Below are 26,627 nucleotides of genomic sequence, written 5' to 3' on the forward strand. Positions count from 1 at the left end.
TCAGGTGAATATTAGAATCCAGCATAATGGGCATGACAGGAGTTGATGTGAAATATCTGAAGAAATTTAAAGAGTACCTTTCCTGTTACTGCTTGTCCCCAAACATTATTTAAAGTGTGTATGTTTTTAGGAAGGAGAATAGAGGAGATAATACAAGTTTCTATAATGCAAGGTCTGTTGGAATGTGTGTGGGAAAAGAGTTACCAGACTCTATTTCATTGCCTGATAAATTAATTATCAGCATTCCCAAGTCCTTGATTTACCATTCAGGAGGTCTGGACGAAAATGCTTTCGGGCTACATGCATCTCTCTGAAGGCTCATGGAATACTACACAAAACACTTCAATCACTCATTAATTAAACTTTCTAATAGCCCATCTAAGCAAGGTAAGAGGATGAGATTTCAGTAGGAGGTAGGTGTTGTCAGAGTCCCATCAGGTGTCTGTCTTGATCTCCAGGCACATAAATACCATTAATATCTGGTCTTAAAGGACTTAAGAGAACAAGTCCCATTGATTTTTTTTCAATCACATACTCATGTAAACCCCACTCAGAATCGTTGTTCTTGTTTTCTAGGTGAATAAATGGATTGACACAATGATTAAATTCAGCGTTGTTAGTGGTAGCTTTTGGAAGCTAGAAATAAAGGGGTTTGGCCTGGGATTAGGGCTAGTGAATGCAATTACAATACAAATACTGCTGAGACGGTTCCCCAAGAATACATTTCCTTGGAGCTTGCATACAGAACGTAGCCAGATTTGTATTTGGTATTGTTGCTGCATGGGAGAATACTTTCAAAATAGTTGAATTTAAGTACGAGTATTTAAGTATATGTGTGGCTTGAATCCATTAGTCTGTGTTTCTTTTAACTCCAGGGGGAAGGGATTCTCAAACCTTTTCAGAATAGGAGCTGTAATATTCATAGAAAGTGTATTCTTTTACCCTACAGTGACCAACAGAGATCACCCTCCTTCTTCCTAATACTTGTATGTAGTTTCTCTGGGATATCCATCCAGCCATTGCTGATTCAGTAAAGTAAATTAGGAAAGTCTTTAAGGTGTATTTAATTATTCTTAATGAAATTTAGCAGCTTAAACTACAGAAAAGCTGTGTGCACACGTGAGCAACAAATCCTCATCAAGTGCTCTGCAGATTATCATTGAAACTAAGATCGCTGCTGAAGAGCAGCAGCCCTCAAGGTATGAAGATGTTTTACATGCTATTGGACAGGTTCAAATTCACATTTAGTCTTCAGAAGTTAAATAGAAAATACAAACAGTTTTGGCCTTGCTTCCAGTACACTGTTGGGAACATAAATGCAAATTTTTAGACTTGTTTCCTTAATTGCTTCTTGCAAAAGAAAAAAAAAGATTATCAACTTTCTGCAATCAAATGCCAGCATGAGATGGTGTTAGTCTTTAGCTAGCATACTTGACAAGTAATGAAGTGAATGTAAGAACTGTATGCCAAATAATCTGGCTGCTGAAATCAAACAAAATCTTTCAAGAAAATCAGTTACTTCCTGGTGCTGCAATTGGTAGCAGGACTCCATGTTCTGATTTTAAAATAGTATTCTAAACAGGAGCTAACGTGGTGTCCATAAATTAGAGTAGATATTTGATGTAATCAGCTACTACACGCTAAGAAGTTTTTGAAACCTTGTTTCAATGTTTATGTGACTAAAAGGGGCCTATGTGTAGTGTTAACACTTATGACAGAATTGGTACAAAGTATAGAAATGGAAAATACTGCGCGGTAAGGCAAAAGATTATCAAACAAAGAATGGATTATGATCACAGTTAAGTACTTGAGTGGCTGCTGACTTTACCAAGTTTACTTTCTACATTCTTACTAGCAAAGAAGCAAAACCTCAGCATTCCCTATGTAATACACGGTGATTGTCAAAACATAAAAAAAATTGACAGTCATATTTCTCAGATATATATTCCCCATCAGCTGTTAGGGAAGAATAAATCTTGCATCAAAACTGCAGTATTTTCTAGTAATGACATTAGAATGTTAATTATATAACACTAATATTTAGCATCAAGTTTGGATTTTTTCTTATAAATGAATTTACTAATGATCATCATATTAAGTGAGGATGGGCCAGTGTTCCTTCTGAAAGATGTAGCATCTTTTTTTCCTAAAAGTATGTTTTGATATAGTTTATAGTAAAACACTGTAAAAGCAAAGATTACCACTTAACATTTCATGCTTGTAGGGAAATCATTTCCTGCAAAATGCTTACAAATGAGCCTCTTACTTCGCAAGTCTTGACTGAAATGCATTATGCAGAAATCTGACAACTGCTCAGTACAATTTGCAAGCTGCAGAAAATTCAAAATAGTCCTACATGGCTAGGCAGAAATTCACTTACAGCAGGGAGGTTAGGTAGATTTTTGTATTGTATCAGCCCATGTTGTGTTTCATTAAGATATGGTGAGCATCACAGGATTATCCTTTGACGGCTAAGACTTTTTGCTCCAGGTCTAACATATTTGCAGTTAATGAGCCTGATTTTTTTTTTTAACTCTCCCTTTGTTGCCTTTCATAAAAATCCAGTAGGCTGTCAAATATTTTATTACTTTTTGTAAAGGAGCCTTCTCTTGGACAGATATAATCTTGATATTGATGCATTCATCAACTTCATGCATAGTAACTCACCCAGGTAAACTGAGTAGGTTCTACTACATAGCAGAAGAACTTAATGTAATAAAATTAATCTCATAGCAGATATGAAATTAATATCTGATGTGACGACAGCAGAAAATGTTCTCACAAGAAATTGATCAACAGGTATTTGAACAGACAGAAATGAAAGCTAAATTAAAACAGCCAAGACCTTAACAAGAAAAAGCACCAAAAAAAAATAAATAATTGAAATGGTAATGATGTTTATTTGTACTTGCTATTAAACATGAATGATTTTCATAAACTAAGGAAAAGCTGTAGTAAATCAAATACTAATAAAGTAAAGCTATATTGTGTTACAAAAATTCAAAATGTCATCTTAAACTCACAGTGAAGTGGCCAAAAGAAACAGTGGAGAAAAAGGGGAGAAAATAAAATGCTGCACTCGCTATACCAAAAAATAGATCAAGCCAATATCTGAGTTTTTCAATGCAAGCATTTGATTAGGTGCTGTTCAGATACCTTTCTTCCCTCCTTTATTTTTCTTCTATATCCATACACTTTTAAAGTGCAATTTCTCTTAAGACAAAAATGTCCGCAAATTGTTTAAAAAAAAAAAAAAGATAAAACCATCTATATTGATTATAAATGTTCAACAGAGCTTGGACAAATCATCGTGCAGGGGATATACTAGGAGAAAGCACTGAAGCAATCAGACTTAAACCAGCTGCATAGACACAAAGGAAAATGATAGGTTTAGCAAATGAATGCTAGTGATTATATTTCCATCACTCTGTGTTATATTGTTTGTCTTATCAGGACAAGATTGAACTTATTCAGAATCTTAACTATTCTGATTTCTAGGTACTATTCAGGGACTTCTTGGAAGAACCCCTGAGGGAAAGAAAATGCATATGTTCACGTTGTAATGGATCATATCTGAAAAGTGAAAGGTACATTCTGAGCTCCTGGGGCTTCTGTCCAATATTTAAAACCAGATCTTCAGGGATTTTAGAATAAACTTAAAACTGAGTTGCAAAACTTCCTCACTTGGGAAGGAAAGGAAAAGGAAGGGAGGTGTAAGGTGCTTCTTTCTTTACAGGAAATAAACAGAGCTCTGTAGTATCAGAAAAATAGTAGACATAATAATAAATATAACAAATCCCAAATAGCAGAAATTAGTTAGAAATCAGCTATGAGTTGATTTTTACTGTAAAATGAAATAGTGGAAGCATAAACAGGAGAGGGGATGACTATCATTTACCTTGCTTTAAGATAAATATACTCATTTATGTAGGTGGATATCCTATATTTCAATTTATTATTAAGTGTTAGTAAAGGAGACCTTGTCTTCCTTTGTGACATGACTATTTCAGTATGACAGCATGATATATATATATATATTTTTTTTCAAAGCTGTTAATGTTTTGTACAGTTTTTCCAATTGTTTCTGATTGGACAGGGTAAACTGTAGAAATGTTACATATGTTAAAATAGTTGGTGAGAACATAGTAAATGCAAATATTACAATTTAATGTAGCATGGCTTAGAAATAATAATTAGATCTTAGAAGTTTAGTAAGATGAACAACCTAGATCATATCATTTCTGTGTGAAAAGGGAAGAGAAGCACATTTCCTGGCCAGAGGCAGATACAAACAAGCAGAATAAGCAACATCTCTGCATCCATTTTCAAGATGCTTTTGTATTTCTGCTAATCTGATTAGGAAAAATCTGAGTAGAAGATCAGCAGACTGAATATAAACGTATTTGTTCTGAGGGATAAAAGAGTAGGATTTTTTAATGAATTCCCTCATCTGCCCTTTTCTGTACGCAATGCCATTTCCCTAGGCATTTCCATAGTCTCTTGTCCTTCCCTTCATCAGTATCTGCTTTCTTCACAAAACTTCAGCACGTTCTCTTTTCCTTCACCCTTGAGCTGTAACAGTGTTTGGATTCAGGTTTATGTTTGGGGGAAGGTTATAAATTGCTGCAAACTTCACTTTCTGTACTACCTAGAGCAAGGAGAACATGAAGTAAAAACTTAAATGGTTAGTACCATTTTCTGTTTGGTCCCATGGATTTTCATTTGGTTGATCATTCATTTCTTTATAGGCATTGTTTAAAAAAAAAAAAAAAGTATTTTTCCTTGACATTTTTCGTTGTCCCTGTAGCATTTTTGGTCGTCCCTGTAACTGTATGAAGAATTCTATTGGACAACTAGAATTTTATATGCGTTTTCCAAAGATATTGTTAATATTACAGGTAATATATGATGGTGAATCTCACTCCCTCAATTCATACAATATCATAAATGCTCCCAAATAGAAAGTTTTATTTTAATTTTGGCTTCCCACATTCAGAAGCCCACAGCTGTAATTAAGGTTGACAATAGGTGAAACTTCATAGATTTCACTGGATTTCTAAACCCTACCTTAACAGTTTAATCTTACAGAAATTCCTAGAATTTCTTTCATATTGTGTGCAGTACCTTGTAAATCTTTGACTGACTAAATGGTGTGTAGAAAAGTTAAACAAAGCAGTAATAGCAGATGCAGTTTTGACTAAAATAAATAATTGCAGAAAATGATTTGTCTTAAAAACTTTCAATTAAACCATTTTTTCCCCCTAGAAATTTAACAATAAAGAGGCTTTTTGAATTGAAAATGTTTGCTTCTATCTTTGTCTTGTTTTTAACCTTTCCAGACCTGGGGTATAGCTGAAACATAAATTTCAGCATTATGGCCGAAGTTTTAACAAACAAGAGAATGATGGGCTATGCTGATGCAATGCATTCTCCCATCTTCGTTCTGAGTCTCTCTTTTTGTCAAGTTTTCTGAGCAAAGCTCTTTAATCATTACTTGCTTGTTTGGGTTGAACTTCATTATATTTCAAAATAATTTTAACAGATCTCAACAAATGCTACTTGCTGCATACTACCATCTTCATACGTGCTTTAGAATTTTTGAAGATGCAAATTCATTTGGAAATAATCCTTACCATCTTTGAACGGAGTGTTTATTATATTTAGCAGTAATTGTTTTGCAGAAAATTAGGAAACCAGCCTGAATCTCTTGAATGATTTATGATTCAATCCCACTTCATGAGTAAGCTTTGCCAACTGTTTTGTTTCTACCATGAAAGCTTTATATATATATGGGTGTGTGTACACATATACATACATTATATATATATATATATATGGGATTGTGCTTCTAAGTGTACATACGCAAAAAAATATGTAAGTATATGTGGTATTTCTTCCCACTTGGTTCTGAAAGCTTTGTTCTGTTGAATTAGATAAGCTTGAATAGAAGCACACTGGGACACTGGCAATTCAGGATATTCCCTTTTTGAACAGCCAAAGGAGCTTTATTAATAAAAGGAGATAAAAATGTCATGTCAGAGCTTTCAGAAATGTTCTATGCTTCAGAAGACAATACACTTATCTGACTACTACAAGATGAGACTGAACTTGTGATGACAACCATGACAACAAATCATCATGTTGCTTGCTGTGGCTCAGGTCAGTCTAGTCTTCCTTCTGCAATGATTTTTCTATAGTACTGCAATGCAAATATACATCTGATAGTGTTATTGTATTATACTCTGGAACAAATGAAATCTGCCAGCGATTATACTTGTGTAAATTTTTACAGGTTACCAAAAACTATCAGTTTTTGAAAGGGAGTTCTACAATATTTGAATAAGTATGCTTTTACAATACAAATAATAACAACTGTGATAATTAAGAAGCATACATTATTAGATCACAGTAGTAAGAATGAGCCAAGTTCTGTCACTCTTCTTCACGCTAGATAGAAAATAACTTCTTTTTAACAGAATTGCCAGAGCAATGGAAGTTTCTAAGTAGTATTAGTGAAGCTGCATAGGAAAAGGCTGCAACACCAACATGGTAATGACCGTGTTGGTTTCTAATAGCAATTAAAAATATGTTTGCTGAATGCTTGTGTGATTCTTCTCAGTGAGTGTATGTGTATGTGCCTTTTGACTTGATTTAGGGATTTAAAATACAGAAGTAGATAGGTGGTGTGCTCTACTGTACTGCCTGAGATGCCCACAGAGAATGTCCAAAGACAGTCTGTAAAACAGCCATATGGCCAGGAGCTGAAACACATTAATCGCTGTTCCAGAATAATAGGGGTGTAATCTTTTCCCTCTCTACTTGGTTTTGCAGAATAGGGCAGTATTATTAAACCACTTGATTGAATTTTTCTTCAGATATCTTAGATTTTGTTCTAACAAGCTTCTCATTTTCACAGCATGTACGTTGCTCTTTTTCCAGTAACACAGAAAAATGCAGTTTCATCTCATCTCTATGGCTACATGGCTTTATGCAACACGACTTTTGGAAAATTGTGAGAGTTTTTTGTTGTTGTTGTTTTGTTTCTTTCATTCTATCAAGGTTAATAAATCTATTTCTTCAGTATCAGAGGAAGCAAATACTGAAAATAGTGATATCAGAAAGGCTACATGGGTGTTTGTGTGTATAATATACAATATTTCATAAATGACTTACCTAACAGGCAACTTGGAAAGGGATTCCTTACCCAGGCTCTACTATGCATGCAATACCCTTGATAGCTACCATATGGACAGAGTTAACACCTATTATCTGTATATACTTTTTCACTTCCATTTCTTCTTTCCTAAAATAGAGAATTATTTACTTTATTCCTCACTGTTGTTTCCTTCTTTCATGCTAAAGAAATTAATAACTTAGAGCAGTTAAGATCTTATTAAATGACATTTGTATACTTGTGAAGTTTGAGTAAAGCAAATAATGTCACCGTGGAATTAAACTAAATTTTTAAGGCCACTTGAAAGGTTGTAGTTATCATAAAATGCGTACATATTTTAATCTTGGTTTGGTGAATGAAGAGAAGATGATGTCCATGACTCTCAGAACTGATTGTCCTGGGTGATAAATAAAATCAAAAGGAGAAGAATAGGGGCAACTGGAAGGTTTGCTGCCTCAAGGGCAGAAGTTGCCAAGCAATAATTCAGCAACTTGTTTGTGAGAGTTCCAAGCTCCAGAAGCATCGTGTTTGGTGCTACAGAAATTCATCTATTTTTAATTCATAACAAGTATGATATGGATTGTGACAATGAAAGCTTTCTACTCCCTCCTTCCATCTGTGTTCTACATCCATCTGTCATATTTATCCCTGTTTAGATTGAAAATGTTCTGAATTTGTGGCAGTGTTTGTGTTTACAATACAATCAACCAATAGGCTGAATGTGACAGAAGCTGTGAGACCTACAGATATTATCACTTGCCAACAGGAGCTCAGCTACAGGACATTTCTGTTATTGGAGTTCCTAAATTCTGACATATGCTTATCATGTTACAGGTAAGGAAAAAACACAGTTGCTTTCTACTGTCCTTAGGGCATACCACTTCTGAAAAATAACAGATCAGCCAAAGGATGGCTGGAAACAACTGGCATCTGAGTGAATGAAATGGTAATACTGCCTAAAATACAAGACTCAGGCTAATCAATAAATAGATTTTTTTTTTTCTCTCAGATGATGAAATCAAATGCCTAATTGTTACTTTATGTACAAGATCTATAGTTTTTGCTGAGTCTTTAATTTGTTACAAATAAAATGTACAGAAGGAAGAAAAAAGGGGAAATGATTTAAAAACAACTAGTTCAACTTTTTTTTATTCAGTACCATCTTGAATGTTATCACAGAGGTCAGGTAAGAACAATGGTTTTACTTCTCTGAGATTTTTTTTCCAACATATTTAAGGATTTTTTAACTAAAATTACATAATTGTTTTTTAGATTTAAAAATATTATTCCACAGTATACTGTTAATTTATCCAATTAAGCATATGATAATACTTTCTAGATTTCCTTTTTCCTTTTTCCCTGAGAAAGCTGCATTTAATATGAACAGTAATTTGGATATATCCTTACACAAATTATGACTTCTGAACAGGTTAGTAGTGAAAATAAATTAGGAAATTTAAGAACAGTTCAGAAGTATTTTTTTTGTGTTTGTGGAAAGACTATGATTATGTTGGTAGAGCAGCAGAGGGTAACAAGCTTATTACATGAATCTGCACTCTGAAATGGCACTTAAAAAAAAAAAAAGTTGTGGTTTCTAGTATTTCAACTGAAATGAGTGCACCCAGATACTATAGGACATCAGAAGCTTTCTCAAACAACTAAGCCCACATTTTTCACCATGCTGAAGGAAAGAAGTTCCTTGGCTATGATAAAAGATTCATTCACTGCTATTCGATTCTGTATGGTGGTACAAGTGTTTTATGCAGTCACATGTTGAGCTGGACCGAGAACTGATCTGAAAAAATTCTTCATGAAGAGAAAAATGGAGGGGGAAATAGGGGTTAATTTTCATTGGATCATTTTCTTGATTTTCACCATGTAACCATACAAGTAGCTCTGCTGTCATAATGGAGAGAATTGTGGTGGAGCACCATATGTGAATTGGTAGGACACTAAGTAGATTGATAACAAGGAATACTAAACCTGGCATCGCTCCTAAAGTAATACATATCAGATTATGCCCTCATTTCTGTCATTGTGACAGAATTATTATTTTTTTAAAGTGTGATAAGATGGACTCCGCCAATGTCCCATAAAGCAGGATTTAAAATAAAGACCAGGCAGAACAAATACCAGCTAATTATACTATTGGGAGAGCAAGATGAGACAGCTTCAAAATTTGATCTGCAGCATCACCCCACATTATATGAAAAAGCAGCTCCTCAAAAGGAGTAGCTACTTTCCTGCTGATCCTATCATCTGATAACAGAAGAATAGTGTCTGAACATTAAGAAAAAAAAAGGGGGTGGGAAATGAGAGTATAACTTAGAAAAAAGGTAAATACTTATCTATTTATTTAGAAATGAATGAAATTATTCCTGTTGAAACTTATCACTTTTTAAAAAGAGTTCCACTTAATAAAAAAAAATGAGATCCACTTAAAAAAAATATGCATTTTTTGCTTAGTAAATTATGTGTCAATGTACTTCTCAATTCATAGAAATGTCACACTAATTTCAGAGCATAATCTTCATTTATTTATTTCAAAATTTGTATTAATTTTATCATGGCAAAATAAGCAATCTCCAGCCATGCTATTCATCCAATCTGAATGGCATGGAATTTAATTCCTAATAGGCTGTATGTGACGCACATGTATTTCCTCCCTAACAATCTGCATTCTGCACATTGACTCCACCAAAAGTAACACCTTTCAATAATTTAATGGCTGAGATTCACTTAATTTATATTTTTTATAATAAAAATGTACAACAGTATAAAAAACAGAAATAATGTTTTGGACAATTTAGAATTTTAGGATAGCTTATCTTCAAATTTAGAGCATAAAAAGGATGTGTCCTATGGGAAAAAAAGGAAAGTAGAGAAATTTGGAATTTTAAAGCAACTGAATCATCAGTTTGTTTCTGTAATAACAAATAGCACTGATAGTGCTAGAATAGATAGAACCAGTTAATCTTGTTTTGGAGTACAGGAAATGTGCAGCCATGGGGATACTGCTCTGCCTTGAGTTCTACTGTAAGAAGTAAACAGCAATCTCAGGGATAATACCGTACCCTAAATTCCATTAAAAGCTGAATACCAGAGATGATAGGTATAGGCATCGTCTTTGTACTTAAAGAGCTGACCATTGCTGGAATTGGACTAACGAGGAGTAGTACTTCATCAGTAACTCAGCAGCTTTCACTTGTTCTTCCAGCATCTATTTCATAACCAATACCATAATTCCATTGTAATATATGTTTTTTCCTTCTACAAATAAAAATTCTAATTATTGCAGTACTTTATCCTGGTCTTTTCCTTACCTCTCTCATAGAATCATATGAATCACAGAATGGTTTGCGTTGGAAAGGATCTTAAAGATCATCTATCATCTCTCATTTTTTCCTTACTTTATTTTGTTCTACTTACATGCATGCATCTTAGTTATTTCTGTGTCTCTGAAAGTGTCCTAGTTTTCAAGCTGATCTCCAGAAAAGCATCTCTAAGATGCGAGACAAATAATATGGATAATATGGGTGGATTTGGTGACCAGAGCTTAAATTTCAAATAACAACATGCAGGTCTTCACTATTTTCTGTTCTGTAAAAGAACTATTTGATTTTGGAACACCTCAGTTTGAGCTTCAGTAGCATAAGTAATTTGTCTTTTAATAACTTAGTGTAGGAGAACTGCAGTACTCCAACCGTCTGCTTTATGCTGAACTTTTTGAAGCAGCCAATTTTGTCTTCCAGAATGTGGCTGTTGCGCATGCTGGGTGCTGATTGCAAGTATTATCTTAAGAGAATCACTTCTCAATATTTAAGAAAATTACTCTTCTTTTAAAGGCATTCTTTTATGCTTTTATACTCCTGCTGGCTTAATCGCACCAGGAGGTAACTGATAAATAGCATCATTCAGTTCCATGGCTGCTGTTGCAGCTGCATTGTATTTATCAAATGAATTGGGAGGAGGAAGAAGACAATAAAAAATCAACAACCTGCAGCTTCTTGAGAGAAAACAACAACAACACAGCACCTCAAAAAATGTCTACTCTAGAGTAAAGAATGTAGCTTGACAACAAAAGGAAAATCTGTACTCTTAGTGCAACCAGAGTGGTTTATCTGTATAACAAGATGGGAGCAGTGTTTGAGAAGGACCTGAAAGAGATCCATAGCCTGTGGATACCCTGAAGTCCTGCTTTACAAAGAAGTCATAAAAAATTGAATACAGGTAGGAGCCCTGAAAGATAGACTAAAACAAGAATTATCTGCCAATGAACATTTTTGCTTACTTTTTTGTATTAGTAGGCTTATGGAAAGAAAGTTCAATAATGAGTGTGCTAAACAGTCAAAATTAGAGGTCTTGAAGATCTAGCGTTTTTATGTGTAAACAACCTGAACTCACCTTACATTCCTGAGTACCTGCTGCCATGCCAAACTAAATCCTTGTTAAGTCTGATCCTCTTTCTCCTCTTCTATTCCTTATACTACAGTGTGGATCACTGCTCTGTAACAAAACCACAGAAGTAAAGAGCCATTTAATTCAACAGTTTGACATCTTTTCAATAATTGCTTTGTTTTCTGTGGAAAACAAAGTTGGGGAGAAGAAACAAACCTTTTCTTTCAATATGTTGCATCCTCCTGTAGCTTACCACCATCTGGAATTACTATTTACCATGAATTCTTATCCAGGGATTAAGATCAAGTTTATAAATGTTATAGTTTTTCATATAAAACTAGTTTTGCCTACATTCAGATCTAGTGTAACACTGAAGTGTTCTAATCTGAGTGTAATTTAGGTAACAGTAACACTAAAGGCCATATGTGTGACCTTCTGAAAGTGAATTTGGATATGGAGTTGGAAAGCCTTATGTCTGATATACATCATCATCTACTTTAGTCAAGTGCTTATGCAAAGCATTTGGATTAATTAAATCATAGGATTCAATTACAGTATTTCATCATTCCAGTGGTACTGAAAAAAATGTGTATAAAAAATTGAAAATCTTTATGAAACTCCAAGGATCATAGAAGGTTTAATTTTCTTTGTCTATATAGCCAAATTCTGGTATTAAATTTCACTAAGTGCACAGTGTGTTAACTGAATGCAGCTTACAGAATCCTATCAAAAAGATCAGGTTTTCTACAACTAGAGCCATAAATTCAGAACAGTCAGTATGCTGCTAACCTCAAAAACCTTGTTCTTATTTGAGCATCTAAATAGAAGAAGAACTCCTATAAATGTAATACGTGGTATTCAAAGCAGATTTGCTCTCCTTTGAAAGAATATCTCCTGAAATGTCACTCCCAGTGCAGAGAAGAGAAATGGAAAGAAACAAAATCAAAAAAACAAAGTAGCTCTTGCTAACAAGTATTAATACAAACAAGACTCTTTACCATGATACAAATGACCACTTTTTTGCTACATAAAAAAGAGCTATGAATGAATCATTATAACCTCTGAATCCACAAGTGCTGTCTGAAGAAACAGTTAAGCTCCTGACATGGCAGACATGATACAGTATCACCAGATAAGAATTTTCTTTTTTCCAGTGGGTCTGGAAAATACCGTTTCAATTCAGATGAATAAAAAGTGAGCTGATTAAATACACTGTTATCTTTTGGTATCATTGAAAGATTGAAATATTTTACCAGCTTTTCTGACCATTTTTCATAATCTGACAGAACTAGACACATTTCAAAAACACTGATACACTCAAGCAAGCTACACAGTTCTAAAACTACCACCTCTTTTGTATTTTTATATGACTGTGTTATATCTTTATGCATGCTCGTTTTAAAGGAGAAGAGAGATGACACAACTTTGGCTTCCAAGAAATTTTAGTCAAAGCCATTTTTAATGCTTTTCAAGGGAGAGAGGAGAGAGGAGGGAGAGAGAGAGGGAGAGAGAGAGGGAGAAGACAGAAAGTGACCCCCTAAATATCTGTTAGCTATAAAATGACCAATGGGGGGATGGCCATAATAAGTGTTCTATTATGCTGTGTTAATATCACATATCAAAATTTCCTCAAACAAGCCTCACTAGACCAGAGGTTCATTCATTAATAAATTCCACCAAATAGTACATAGTACAGCTATGACAGATCATTTTCTGTTTGGCTTACTAACTTCAAAAGCCTTTTCTGTCTATTCTTATCTACTTATTGCTAGTGTTTGAGTCTTTTTGGAAAAAGTAGTCATGATAAATTATATAAATTTAGGAAAAAATCACTAAAGAAGTCTCTAGAATGAAGCACTTAATTTGTTTTATAGTTCTTTGTTTGCAAAAACATAGTGACACTGTTTTTACTTTTAGATATCAAGTATTTCTGTTGCAAATATCATAAACTATTATAAATTAAATATTTGTCAACATCCAGAATACTTTGTTTTCTGTGCATTCCCATCTTTTTCCCTCTTTACATACATCGAAGTAAGTTTGCTCAGATTCCTTTATTTTGAAATTAACCCTTCTGTCTGTCAAGTATAGGCTGTAGAGCTATTTAGGTTTCTAAAACTGCAACTCCACTTAAATACCAAAAACATGAATCCCATTAGCAGCATGAAAGAAAACAGGCAAATATTTCCAGTGAGATAAGGTTTGTGCAGAGAGGCAATCCCTTTTCTTATGCCAATTGCTGTAGCTCTAAAATATTTCTGCTCATTTTCAGACGTACTACTCTCCACAGATGCCTGGTCAAGGTGTTAAAAAAAGGAAACGCAGGGAAGAAAAACATATTTTGGAAAATCCAAGGTACGTTTAAATAAGGAGCAGGGAAACGTTATTAAAAAGACGGCTGTTTTTGCTACTGCCTCCTGTTTTATCCCAGTATTTTTCTGTTTCCTCCATTTGTTTTAAAGATAGTCATATACTGTTGTCATACAAGACTAGTAGCACAGTCTATGCAGGGATCAAGAAGCCATGCTCCGTATTGTAGCCTAATTTTTCATGGCTTATAAAAATCTTTTTAATTGAGCGATATTTCAGCGATTGAGCGATTAATGCATATATCCTTTCCTTTATCATAGCTGCTGCTGTAACATATGGTTTGCCTGTCTGCTTTTTGCTATATATATTTGCTTTCCAATTGCCCTGAAGATTCCTGAATAAATTCAGTACTGCATGGCAAACTACTCCCTTGACCCAACATGAAAAACCTTGTGATTTATAGTTTACACTTTTATATCCTGAAGGAACAAGAAATTGTTTTAATACAATGGAATTAAGTTTTGTTTTTGAGGTTTTCTGTTTACCTCTCTCGGTGGCTAATAAATTTACAGAAATTTTGCACTGGTATTTTTTCCTCTAGCTAGTATTTTCACTAGAGAGTTTGTACCTGTACTTCTATTTGTTTCTATCAACCTGTTTTTTCTAGTTCTGAATTTACTCCTCGACATTGCTTTGTGGTTTCACCATTGATAATGGTTTTCTCTTCTGCCTTTTTTTTTCTTTTTTTTTTTTTTTTTTTTTTACATCTGTAAGAACACTGTGCTATTCAATGCTAACAGATTGACAGGAACATATATGTTTCTTTCTTCTCAAAATTGGGAGAATGACAACATAACATGTGTTTATAGGCTTCATTTTTTGCTCCCCATGTTTTGAGGTTTCTGCTGTTTTTCAGCAGCTTTGTATAAGTTTTCTTCCTAAGATTAAGTCTAAATATAAAGAAGAAAAATAATATGAAAATTAAAGTTACTATCGTGTATTTCATACTTAATGAGAATTGGTAATTGGTTAGAAGAATTAAAATTAATGATTTCCACTAAGCTTTGAAGTTTGATTTTTTTCCTTTCCTTTTTTTTTTTTTTTTCTTGAGCTTTTTAATTGATTCTCCCCAGCAAAGTCAATTAAACAATGAAAATGTCCACAAAGTGGGCAATGGAAATTAGGTATAGTCACATGTAGAGATTATTTTCCCCTCTGAACAATGGTTTATCGAGTGACAACACCACTGACAAAAACGATTCCTTGAATTTGCAAGAACTGTTTTCCCTCATTGCACAGTCACACCTCAGATATATTCATGCTCACAAAATGCATATGCTTAGATTTACAATCCACTAGAAATAGATGTGCCAGACTGACTAAGAGGAATTCCTGTACAGAAGCTGCCATTTTGTACCTGTTTGTAAGGAAATGTTATCTAATGTCAGGTTGACAATTAGAAAATATTTTTCCCCCTTTATTTTAATTTATGAGTGCTTGCTGTCTTTTTTTTCTTTTCAAACACAAATTGTGATTTTAATCTTTGTTAGCACTATGCTAACATGTGCACTGTAACTACATAAAAGGAGTTGCACTGAACACTTAACCAAAGCAATACCATGGAACAGCTGGGCATTGGTTTACTTGAGTTTGTATGTAACCTAAGAAAGGCAGTGATTCTCTCCAGGCTGTGTTGTTGTGTGATCTTTATATTGGTATGTATGACAACAAACAGCTTTTAAAAACATCTCTATAATATTCTGTAATAATATGTAAACAAAGCATATCATGTTTTATCACTTCAATATATAGCTTAGTAAAGAAATACAAAAGTAATAATAAATTCAATTTAATGTAGACCTTCATTATTGTTATATATACCAATTCTTCTATTACAAAATATGGTCATATTTCCATTGCAGAAGTCACAAAACTGCTCTCAGTCAGAAAGACCAACAAACTAAATAAGTGGAATGGGATGTAAAAGTGAGATTGGAGCAATTAAGAAACCAGAAACTCCTAGGGGAGGAATGCAAAACCACAGAAAACCGAGTAAATCACTGGATCTAAATGCTTCCCTTAAACTAAGGAAATGCTTCATATGAAATCATCAATATTAGTGTTTTAAATATCAGTATTTTAAAGCATGCTTCAGGTTCTGATGAGGATTTATTCTTTAGATGCTTCTGAAGAAAGAGGAGAAGAATCTTTTTAGAATAAACTAGATTTCACTTACAGTTACACTAATAAATTAAACAGGCTCAGGAAGTACTTCTTGGCACTGGATCTTCCTTGCCTGTACTGTTAAACTGTAAAAACAGCACCTATCATGTTTTGGACATGCCCTTTCTCTCGGTTCTCAGGCATGTTTTGGAAGTTGGCACAGGTTAGAGTGTTCCCAATAGGCAATCTACATGGGAGTGCCCTATTTTTGGGAGCTAAGAGAGTCTATCAACATGAATCCAAACCATTCTAAGACATTTACTCTGCCAGAGAGCGTCTCTAGATAAATTTAAATGTTCTAGCACACATGTAGCTTACAGGGCTGGTTGTAAATTGTTTAAATGAGAAATAATAAATAAGAAAAAGACCATTATCTTTCTAGTTCTAGAATTTGTAGAATAAGTGTACATAATCACCTGAAGTTAGATCCTCAAATAGTGGCCATATTTTAACCAAATTTGGGAGAAGTCCTGATACTTCATAAAGTCAGGGTAACAGATGATTGTCATAGAAATACAGATAGATATTTAATTATAGCAACACAAATGATACTTCTGATCCTATGTTTAACTTCCTTTAATTTTTGAAAGACCAGAATATAAATGCAGTAGTCAGAATGGCATGGACTCTTAGCTTTTCTATGTTACAGCACTGACAAGAATCTCGATGGCAAAAGTGAAATCCAAAAGGTTCCAGGATCCTTTTGGAAGTTACCACTAAAACAGTAAGAAAATTGGACAGTGAAGTTTAGACTTCTCCAATGAAAACTAGAATTTATCACAACTGTCCAGTTACTGAAATGGAGGACTGATAGAAAGCTAACAATCTTGTGTTCTCTAGATGGTATCTTACAGAGTATAACTCTGTGTATTAAAAATAAAGATAAAAATAAATTTTAAAATATTGGGATGGCATAACATACTCCCTAACATGAAACATGAAAGCAGGAAAAGAAAAATGATACTTCAGCTAGAGTCAAGTATTTTTTTTTTTTTTTTCCCATGCAGTGACTCAGGCTTCAGTACCCAGCTCTTTAAAACTGGAGAGGATGATCTTGCCATTAAAAGGATATCTTATTGAATAACAGTCCTGGTATATCTGCTGAGAAAAGATGGTGTGCCTGGGGGTAAACAGTCCTACAGTTCTGATTTTGTTTGTAACTCCCAACTTCACTGTAGTGGTCAAGATCATATGTAGGGAAGGAGATCTTCAATTGACTTCAGATGAAGTGTGCTGATGCTTGTAAGTAAAATACCTAGGCTTACTTTTCAGGAATAAAGCAGACTTAAAACCTTAAGCCTTGCTGAAAAATCAGTTGGACTTTAGATTTAAATAATCTAAACTGATAAAAAAAGAAAAGGATCTTTGAGTTTACTAATCAGTTCTCATTTAGCAACAGCTCTAGTATAGTCCCTGAGTACACCACATGTACAATAACATTGTAATATTGTGTTTCCAGAAAACAGATCCACACAAGTAAATAAAGGGCCATTGATAAAAATTTTTCATCTTAAAATATTAAATCTAATTCAGGTGTTTGAAACTAGATTTACTAGATACCAGTTAAGATAACACTTGAGTTTGAATTTTTCTAAGAAACATTTTTAGGTTTCTGAAACATACAGTACAGTTGATGTAAAAACCTATTAATATCCCTATTTTGAGATGCAGCAGCTGAAGGACTTGTGAGAACTGGGTATTTTTACAATAAAAAAATTCTACTATTTTTGCTCTTTTGCAACAATGAAATTAACAGCACATGCTGGAGTGGATATATTTCTATCCTGAATAGATTAGCAGTGCAGTACATAATAAATTGCTTATATTATGCAATTGCCAAAAAGAATATACTTTCCTCGTTTGGTTTTCATAATAATACATTACAATGAATTCCACAATAGCTTGTTATGCTTGCTTTCACGTATATCCAAGTAATTCTTCCATCCTCTCTAAAGCATGTGTCACTGTTAGACAGATAAATAATACTAACGATTTAGAAAACCAACAGATTTTGATTGGTGATCTGTCATGAGGAAAGTAAAGAAAGAAAATAACAATTGGTGGAAACCATGAGTCAATTTGGCAGATATCTGTAGGTGGATATCTGAACTGATAAAGAACAGAGCAGTCCTACACACTAGTGGCTAGCAAGTGCTACACCTCCATGGACTAGGTTAAGATGACCTCACCCTGAAATCAAGAGAACAGTTTTTTTGGCTTTTTTTTTTTTGTGTGTGTGTATGCAGGTGGTGGGGAGGGACACAATGGCTGGTCAGGTGCTTACCCCAAGTCTGATCACCACATCAGGGTAGATGCAGCATCTGTTCTGTAACCTTCGGTGTAAGATTTTATGTTTCTTTTCTTCTAGAGATATCAGTATACTCCAATTGAAAGTAGTTTTCTTGCACAGTTCTATTAATTTTCTTCTGTCATGATCTTACCAGTTGGGAAATTATGAGAGTAATTCTACAAAAGTAAAAATAAAAAAGTGGGGAATCAGCTATTAATACAAATAAAGAGGACCAACATCCCTCATGACTTATTTTATTTTCATCAAAATAAGTATATCACTTAGATCCTTTTCATTGAATATTAATTAAAGAGCATATTTTGGTAATATGTTGTAATAATACTGTGATAATAGTACTACGCGTTTATAACTTGAATAGTTTCTCGGGAATGCAATAAACAGTTAAATCTTGTCTATAGATTATTTTCTCATTTATTTGCTCTGTAATGTGATATAGGGTAAGCAGACTTACTGTTTCCTCTTCTAGTCTAATGTAGTACAACCTTATGTATTTCTATTTTTTACCATCAAAACGCAAGGGTTGACCCTTTGACATCTAGTATTTCTGCTTCAAAAGCTTGCATGCTTGTAATCATTTTAATGTCTTTGTGTTGGTTCTACTCCTGCTGTACTTTTTTTTTTTGAGAATGTAATTCAGTTTTTCATACATTAATATAAGGTCAGAATTGTTTTTCCGATTCTTTTCTAATTTTTAATTTTCAGTTAAAGAACTAGAATGTTATATTATGCTCTTAACTTGGCTTTTGTAATATTAAATGAAGGCTGAAGGCAACTCTACCACTAGGGAAGCACAGATGAATACATCAGGGCCAGGCTCAATGGAATAAAGCTGAAATGCATTTTCCTCAATTTTTAAAGCACATGCCTGTTGTTACTTGCTGATGACTATGCAGCAGTAGTGACTGAGCTCCATTTCTGATTGCATTTCTGTTTTTAGAAAATGAAGCACTAAACAGCATACATTTTCACCAAACTGTGAAAGGGAGATGTAGCTGCTGCTGAAGCATTATAAACGCAGGTAAGAAGAGAAGAGAGCTGGGAAGGATGAAGAGAGGCCCTGGAATGGAAGTCAATCTGTAACATTTATATGTTTTCTAATGTTATTTTGAATGACTTATATTTGGAGTAACTAAACAGAAAAATTAGAGTATGTTTTACACTTTCCTGTTTCCCAAATCAGTATAGGCTCAGCATAGGCCAAGGAAAATAGCAAGCTTCAAAATCCGTATTTCATATGTGCATTATTTAAGGCCTAACTTACTCTTCTTTAATTAAAAAAAAAAATTGTCATTAATTTCAGTGGGCTTTCCACAGATCCTGATGTAAATAGCACAATATGCTGTTTTTAAGGCAGAAAACTTTTCAGAAAACAAACAAAAATAGGCTAGCCAAAAATGTATCTGAAGGTAGAAACTGTTGAAAAGTGTGAACATTAGGTATAGCATCACATGACATTTACATATAAATATATAAAGTTTAGATATTAAACTTTACAAGAGTGCTTCTCTGTAACAGTTGGCTAAAAAGTATGTCTATTAGTCAGTGCATGAGAACCTGTTATAATAATAATAGTAATAAAGTGCTCTTTAATTCACAAGATTTAGCTTTCTTCTTTTTATGCTCAATGCCACCCATCTGCCTGTGTTGACACTGAAGACAACACAGATGTTCCTGTGATTAAATTGAAATGAGAACTTTCATCAGCTGCAAAGAAGTCTGTTTTAAGTGTATACTATTGTTATTACTCTGCCATTTGAGTTGGGATTCCAGTATTGTCTGGAGTGTAAAGTATTAATATCATGGAAGGGTTCGGATTAAATGACTGTTAAGTTGTTTGCATGGATGTTCAGACTACTAATATGACAAATAGAACAGCTGTAAAATTCTGTTCTCCCCTCTTTTACTTGAACTGCACATTTTTCCATCAACTCCCTTCTAATACAATTTGGCAAAATACATATATATATATATAATATATATATATATTTTTTTTTGCTAAGCTCTTCACCAAGTCGCCTTGTCCGTACTGGGTATATTCTGTTCTTTGGCATTAGTAATACTACCAGTTTCCCTAGAGATGGTCTACTACTCCAAGACAGTCTATAATTAATTCCACTACTAACTTTATTGAATGATAGCAAACCTAATTCATTGCAATATTGTTGCGACCTTATGGTAGCTCTGTGGTATCTTCCCACAATGATCAGTCCTTGGAAAGGGGAATCTTAAGCTACTGGTCTTCTGTTAGAGTTAGCCTGGCTCTTGCAGGCTATCACAAGGCCCATAGCCTTTGCTAGTGATGAGTCACAAAAAGATAAAGCAGAACCTGATGTTCTTGTCTTTTCATATACACAGTGATGGGGTGATATATTGTTTAAAAAACTGTCAGCAGCTGACACTACTTCTAACAAGAGTCCCGTCATCATTACAGGACTGAGACAGAATTGGTATTAGCAATACAGAGACAGCTCTGTAAGATATTCTTATCACACACCAAATCCAAATTAAGCAATGAATTTTGAAAACAGATACTTGTGCTGTGAAGCGTTCAGTGCGGTGGCCCATATTTTATAGCATTTATCCATTTTCTTACAGCTGCAGACTTGCTAACTCTTCAAGAGCACAAAAGAGTACTTCCTATTTGCTTTTTAGACCAAGTGAAATTATTTGTATACAGAACCATGTCCCTTCTTGTCAAGTATCTCCAGAACTTTCTCTCTGTCCATCATTTCTGTCCACGTTTTTGTAACTATCTTAACAGAAATTTCTTCAATAGGTGGCTTTGAAAAGCAACTGAAGTTTGTATTTTAGTTTGCCCCAGTACTTTGAGTTCACAAAAAATACGTGCTTCATATTGTAATAAAATAAAATTAAATTTAAAAGCTACTATATTTTTACCGTGATTTAGATTCTAGCATTGTTTTGAACAGTTGCATCTTCGAATAAATATTCATGATGGCGAAGTATTTAAGCTAGTTTTGGATAATGCAAATACAGCAATGAAGTGATTTTTAGTTTGAAATACGATTAGTTGAAATCAACTGCATTTGTCATAGTTTTTAATTGAAATTCCACATAAGCTGTTCTTCTCACTAATGTTCTCATTAATGCGCCTATAGGTCCGTATGTAGGCAAGAGAGTTAAGATACAGATTACAGTAAGATAACCATGGATTTGCAGTGCTCCTTAAAAAGTGTCACAGCAGTGAGGTTAAGAAAAGGCAGATAAAATATAATTGTGAAATTCTGTGTAGAGTAAGATATGAAGCTATATTGGAACTAAGGACTGAGGCTGATCAATTATAATGGTATCAAGACCAATTAAACCCATAGAAAATACAATATGGAGAAGGAAAAATAGAAGAGGGGAAAGAAAATCTTACACCAAGAAGACAGTGATGATTTTACAAAGGTTTCCCTCACTCTTCTTAATACAAAACTAAAAATGTCAGGAGTAATTTTAACGCAGTTTGCAGTTTTCTGATGAAAAAACTTTCAAGCTTCATATAGCAGCTAATCTGTGCAGGTTTTTTTTAATGGATTTTTTTAACAGAAATTATAATGGATATCTTCTTAATTACTTTCAGACATAAGCCAAAATACGGATTCAGGTTTTTCATATCTGTCTAGGTATAATGGATTTTGGATACCATGTTCTGAAGCACCTGGCTTTGAGTATTTCCAGCCTTCGGTGAACAAGAAAGCATTTTTTCCTCTGCAGCTTTACGCAGACACCGGTGTATTTTTAGGCTGTTTCACAATGAATAACACACTTCCAGACATCTACAGGGTGCGGACTGGAACCCAAGGGTGTGCAGTGAATGGGCAGGGACAAATCCTCGGAGAAAGCCGCGGGCTTCCAGTACGTGAGCTAGCGCTGGCACAGCCCCGGCTGCTGGCGGAGCTTGCTGCTGCCCCCGGCGGCAGGCTGCTCGGCGCTGCTCCTCCCCAGCTCCTCGGGAATGCTGGGAATGTTGAGTCAGGGACTAGCAAACCAGGCAGCCGCGCTCGCAGCTGACAGGGAGACTCGCCGAGGGACAAAAAGACTAGGGACAGGAGCGCACAAGCCTCCCCCGACTGCAGCAGGTTCCCTCTCTTCCTTGCCTCGTAGGTGTTCGTCTTCTCCGGCTCTACTGCTGTCTCCTTCCTCCCAGCAAACGAGATGTCAGCTCAACGTGATGTTGTAAAATCCATGTGAGGACGAAAGACAGATGCAATGATTTGAAAGGTGAGAGGCTTAAACGAGAATATGGCTATCATGCACTGCTGTGAATCTGTTGCGATAAAGGAATTTGCTACATATTGCTTTCTACAACTGTCTGATGGTTGAAACTGGAAATGAAATCGCAGAAGAGGCTTTTTATATTGCCTTAGAAATACACCGTAATAAATGGGACCAAGTCCACATCTCCTGGTAAGAGTGCCTCTCCCTGCAGAATCGTCAGCCAGAAACCTTTCTTGCAATTTCTCCTTAAAGCAGCCATAGGAGTCATTTTCTGTGCCCAATGTTTAAAAATATTATTATCGTTGTTAAACTCTTCTAGAATATAATTGATGAGCTTCAGAAATTCTTTGCTTTATATCTAGAAACTGGATAATGCTTGGTGTTTTAAAAATTGTGTTAGGAAAAAAAGATATTTCTGTTCCCTTTTAGTGTCTCACGAAGGGAAACCAGAAATTAGCAGGATAGTATTTTGTAGTTATATAATTAATGAATACTTACTGCATTTGCTCATTTAGGATGCTGTGTGATTTTTATTTTTAAAGATCATTTTAGGTAGGACAAGAGCGATGCAAACGACAAAATCCATGCATACATTCATCAAGTATGCATCTATATCTTGCTGAGAGCGCTATTTAGTAATACGATGGAGAAATAATATATATTTTTATTAGTGTGTGATTGATTTCTAGGCAGCTACCTGCTAAGCCCCGTGATGATGGATGGGAATGTACTCCCTTAGCGGCGAACTGATCATTTTCCCCTTGATGGACACTGCAGCCGGCCACTTGCATTGGCAGACACAAGCTCGCTGCAAATAAGCACGGCCAATAAGTGCAGCGAAGAGGAGGGAAAAGCCCACTTGTCAGGGTTAGTTTGCTGGTTGGCTTTTTAAATCAGGGGTTTCACTTAACTGTTTGTTTGTTTGTTTGGGATTTGGGTGGGTTTTTTCTCCCCCTCATATCCCCCGTGTGTATACGCAGGGAGGCCGCCTCACACCCCGGCCCCTTCAGGCCCTTCTCCCGCTCCCTCCTTTCAAGGGCGGGGAAGGTTCCCCCCCTCCGTTCCGTCGCTTCTCCGCTGCCACTTGCCTTCCCTGTGGCGACGTCGAGGACGGCAAATATCCTCTCCGCCTCGGCCCGGCCCTGCCGGCCTCCTGCCGCCCTGCCCTGAGGGCAGCGGCCGCGCTGCTCCCGCCTCGGGGGCTGGGCGCTGCCTCCATCCCCTGCCGAGGGGGAGCCCTCCCGCAGCCCGAGGGGCAGGGGGACGCTGCTGGAGTCCTCTCCTGTCAGGCAGGCAGGCACGCAGGGGAGGGAGGGAGGGAGGGAGGGAGGGAGGGAAGGAGCCCGGCCACCTTCCCAGCTGTGAGAGCGCCGCGCCCCGCCCGCCCGCCCGCCTCCAACGCACCCCTGTGGCGATCTCGCTGCCGGCGGAGAGGCTCCCTCTGTCCACCTTGGTGCGGAACGACCCTCACTGCCTTGCCAGCCGCCTGCGAGAAGAAGGAAGAGGAGGAGGAGAAGGGCGGGCTCGGCTCTCCCCAGCACCCCAAGCAGGGCTGCAGGCAGCGCCCCTTCCAGAGGGCGGAGGCCGGGCGGTTGCCGCGCGCCCGCTCCCCTCACGCCGCACGCTCCCCTCAGCGCCCCATCGCTGCGGTCGTTTCGCGGGGCCAGGCAGCTCCCCTGGCGAGCTGGAGTTTCCTTCGCCTGCCCAGGGGGAGAGCGAAGGCTTTTGTAGCTCCCATCTCCTCACGGTCTCATCCGCTTGAGCGGTGCTTGTCCTGATTTCTTAGTTTTCTGTGTCTGAAGGAGAAAAGAGGCTTTTTTAGGATCTGTTTTTGCACGCGGGGAGCGTGTAATGGTAAGTGCCTACGGTTCTCTTAAGGAATATGTGTATGTGGTGAAAGGTTTGTTATTCTTGGTGTGAGGAACTTGTAAACCTTGGCTTCCTGTGAAGTGACTGTGCTAGGATGTGTGTAGTCTTTCCAAATCTCTTCAGTGCTTTAGAGAAATCTTTCTATTACCGTTATTTTAGTTTGGAAGCCCTATATAAAACACTATTCAGCAGTGTCAAGGTGAGGTAGCTATTCCTCTTCTAGAGGAAACTGAGGAAAACATAGGAGTGACTTTCAGTCCTGTAAGCAAAGGGAACATCGTTTCTTCTTCAGAAGGATTAGTGGAGAAGCTGTGTGCTGCATCTCCAGCAAGAGCCCTCAGAGTGGGGAAGATAACTCCAGTTAAGAACTGACGTTTATTTTTTGTACTAAACTCATTTAGTACTAAGTCTTCAGATAAACATCACAAGCTGAAACTTCAACTGCAAGGGGAATGAGATAATGTTATGCTAGCGAGGGAAAGTGAGGGTGCAGGCTGTGCTGCTGTTGTCCTCTCCCAAATGCTTTTTGTTTTCCTGAGCGAGTGGGTGGTAAAAGTACTGACTGCAAAAACAGTTGGAATAAATAACTTTGAAGGGTAGTGCTGAGGACAGAAAGGTTGCTTGTGTGTTGGGGAAAGTGTGACAGGTGTGTAGGAGACTTGGCTGCAGTTACCTTTGAATAGGTCCTGTTTTAACCGTGCTCAGGTGGTTGGGTAAGTGGGTTGGTAGGCTGCCTTCCTGACTGTGGACAATGATACTTTTATTTTCTTTCCTTACTCTAGCATTGAAATCAAGTGCTTTGGTTTTCTAACTGTCTTTGCTTTTCTTTTTTCGTATAGTATAAAGATAGGTTTATGAATGGAAAGTGTCTTCTGTCTTGAAATAAGATGCATTTTTTTTTTGGTCCCAATAGGTAGATGATTCAGCTACTGTAATGTTTTCCCTTCCTTCCAAGAATGAAGGACAAAGTTGGCATGCTGAGGCATCTTTTTGTCTTTTCCATTCCTACTGAGGAAAACTGAGTTCCTTGCCTTAGAAATTGCCCCTCCCTTTGGTCTTCACGAGCATAGATCTTCTTTTACCTTCTGCTGGGTAGTGTTTGAACTCACTGTTAAGTTAACATACTGTCTCAGCTCCATTTGGAGGAGACCCATCTCACCACTTCTCTGATCTATGGGCTCTTCTTCAGCTCTACTAACAGACAAATGCTGGGTCAAATCCCGATGAACAACAGCATGAGGTATATTTACTCATGCCCATAGTCCCCCCATCTTTTGCATGTTCTGAGGGCTATAGAAAGGTGGGAATGGAAGGGAACAGCCAATAATTTTAGTAGCAAACTGAGTTCAAGTGAACTCATTCAGCCATTTTAGAATGTGGAATATACCTGATTTTTAGAGAATGAGCTATTTGGCATGTGTGCTTTTGTAAGAGATTGCTCGGAGTGATTTTCTTGCTTTAGGAAGATGGTCCTTATAGACCTTTGAGGGATGACTAGCATTAAGGAGTGGATTCACAGTATCACAGATTTCTAGGTTGGAAGAGACCTCAAGATCATCGAGTCCAACCTCCGACCTAACACTAAGTACTCCACTAAACCATATCGCTAAGCTCTACATCTAAACGTCTTTTAAAGACCTCCAGGGATGGTGACTCCACCACGTCCCTGGGCAGCCCGTTCCAATGCTTAATAACCCTTTCGGTAAAGAAGTACTTCCTAACATCCAACCTAAAACTCCCCTGTCGCAACTTTCGCCCATTCCCCCTCGTCCTGTCACCAGGCACGTAGGAGAACAGACCAACCCCCACCTCTCTACAGCCTCCTTTAAGGTACCTGTAGAGAGCGATAAGGTCGCCTCTGAGCCTCCTCTTCTCCAGGCTGAACAAGCCCAGCTCCCCCAGCCGCTCCTCGTAAGACTTGTTCTCCAGACCCCTCACCAGCTTGGTCGCCCTTCTCTGGACTCTCTCGAGCACGTCCATGTCCTTCCTGTAGCGAGGGGCCCAAAACTGAACACAGTACTCGAGGTGCGGCCTCACCAGAGCCGAGTACAGGGGCACAATCACTTCCCTAGACCTGCTGGCCACACTGCTTCTTATGCAAGCCAGGATGCCGTTGGC

General features: G+C 36.6%; 1 protein-coding gene and 2 long non-coding RNA genes across 32 annotated transcripts in view; 2 read left to right on the forward strand and 1 right to left on the reverse strand.

The window, feature by feature from the left end:
- LOC310879977 lies at positions 1 to 6,189 on the forward strand. Its single transcript, XR_014571297.1, has 3 exons — positions 1 to 1,199; positions 3,499 to 3,587; positions 5,934 to 6,189. It is a non-coding gene; the product is annotated as an uncharacterized lncRNA (long non-coding RNA).
- Positions 6,190 to 11,135: 4,946 nt separating this feature from the next.
- ERC2 (ELKS/RAB6-interacting/CAST family member 2) overlaps positions 11,136 to 26,627 on the forward strand; it is a 525,223-nt gene continuing 509,731 nt past the window's right edge. For 10 of the 30 annotated variants that reach the window (XR_014571289.1, XR_014571290.1, XR_014571291.1 and 7 more), the window contains exons 1-4: positions 11,139 to 11,404; positions 13,845 to 13,927; positions 19,354 to 19,434; positions 22,527 to 22,643. The gene's annotated coding sequence lies outside the window, so the exon portion shown is untranslated. Of the gene's footprint in view, positions 11,405 to 13,844; positions 13,928 to 17,112; positions 17,348 to 19,353; positions 19,435 to 21,573; positions 22,644 to 23,329; positions 23,508 to 24,052; positions 24,495 to 26,627 lie in introns of those variants that run through there. The other 20 variants (XM_083795042.1, XM_083795045.1, XM_083795055.1 and 17 more) reach the window with 16 other exon arrangements.
- On the reverse strand, positions 11,414 to 24,115 carry LOC310879976. Its single transcript, XR_014571296.1, has 3 exons — positions 24,045 to 24,115; positions 18,390 to 18,571; positions 11,414 to 11,680 (listed from the first exon to the last, which is right to left on the reverse strand). It is a non-coding gene; the product is annotated as an uncharacterized lncRNA (long non-coding RNA).

This window comes from Anser anser, assembly GCF_964211835.1.
Source record: "Anser anser genome assembly, chromosome: 12".
NCBI lineage: Eukaryota > Metazoa > Chordata > Aves > Anseriformes > Anatidae > Anser > Anser anser.